This window comes from Andrena cerasifolii, chromosome 12 (assembly GCF_050908995.1).
Source record: "Andrena cerasifolii isolate SP2316 chromosome 12, iyAndCera1_principal, whole genome shotgun sequence".
NCBI classification, from domain to species: domain Eukaryota; kingdom Metazoa; phylum Arthropoda; class Insecta; order Hymenoptera; family Andrenidae; genus Andrena; species Andrena cerasifolii.
In genome coordinates, this window is record NC_135129.1 from 5451967 (window position 1) to 5453906 (window position 1940).

Here is a 1940-nt window from a genome sequence, read left to right on the forward strand (position 1 = left end):
CCACGCGAGGTAAGTAACGATAAAAAAAGAATTCTTTTAATAATTAATATTTCTGCAAATCTAATCAGGAAATCAGGAAAATGAGACTATATAAAAATTCCCACCATTTTTCCAGGCCTCAATGGTGTGTTGAAAAATTATATCATTAAATTCTAACACAACATTTCATTTACAGGACACACCGATTTCGATAAATATCGCTATGAAATGACCTGCCCAAACTGTTTAAGTTATATACATACTAACATTTATTATTATAATACCGGTGTAACGCATGCAGTTGCTGCAAGTTTATCTCCTATTTGGTTCGTATATATTGCAAATTTCACCAGTCCCAACTTCAATTTAAGTTTTATAAACGAAAGATTATATCCTACTTCATCTCGAATATGAATGAAAACGAATTACTAAAAATAATAAAAATTCATTATTGCAGCTTATGCATGGTACCGTATTTCACTAAAAAATTTAAAAACGTGGCGCACTATTGCCCCAGGTGCAAAATTTATTTAGGAACGAAATTCGGAGCAGGAAGAAATGTCTTTTCCTGTTGCATCGAACCGGAAGAATATAAAACTGAACCAGACTAATATTTGGTAATATTATTTGTACGTCCATAGCAAATAAAAATATGGATCCAATATTTGTAATTGACTTTCCCGTTTAATATCAACAATTAAATAACAACTTGTACCAGTAACAATATTCATATTTTGATACTTATCGAAACTTGTGCGAATAAAGTGTATGCATGATGCACTCTAAACTTTAGAGTCTAAAATTTAAAGTATGCACCGTAGTTGGGTAAATTTTATTTTCAATAACTGATAAGAAATAAAAAATTGTACTGATTTGTTGCCTAATAGATTATGTAATTACATAAAATTGAAGAATGAAGTTTGTTAATAATTATTATTCAACTATATCCATAATTCAAGGAAATTTATTCGATTAATTCTACATTATTATGTGAGAACAGATAATACCAATTGTAGGTATTTATAAACTTGAAAATTTATTCGAACAAATCATCATTCAACCGTTTAATTCAATAATAATTATTTAAATGAGATTCAACTCCGCTATATGTACATAAAATCAAAAGAAAAAAATCGAAATGCGACGAAAATTCTGCTTGACGAATTGACAAAATATGTTTTGCTCAGTCGATAAATATATAGAATATATTTCCATATCTATTCATTTTCACACTATACAGAAAAAGACATAATTTTTCATAGAGACCGTATCAGCTTTGAATTACACGGTATAGTTAATGCAAATGCATAAATTTTGTAAACATAATTTTACACATCAAAATACTGAATACTGTCGCATTCCTTCGAAACTAATATTTCATTACGAACTATCAGTTTAGTTCAATAAAGACATATTGAAAATAATTACTTAAACGTACCACACATCAATGCAGAAAGAAATCGAAATATCACAGAAATACTGCTTGGCAAATTCAGAAAGCACATGTTTACTATTCCTATTCACTTTCAACCGCAAACAACACAGGAAAAACATAATCTCCTTACATTATCGTTATACATCCGATCTTTCAACATGGAAAGTGTATGAAATTCGAATAACAAGACGTAGCCAACGCCATTTTGTAGATTTTACAAAAAGAATCTTATACGTGAAGCTGAATATATTTATGTTCGCTTAAGATCAACTTGCCATTACTAAATACCATATTAACTCACCAGATTGTTGCAGCTTTTAATAAACTTGAGGAATTATTGACAGAGCGATATTCCACAGCTCCAGTTCTCCGTAGTTGCCGCGCGTGTAGTGAAAGTCTGATTTCCATGCACTGCCAGCTACACTGACCGTTTGTCCAGTTGCTCGACGCTTGCGCCTCTCTCGAAATGCCGAGTAACCAATCACGCGCCTGAAATGTTTCATCGTGAATAAGCCTGAAGGTTTGA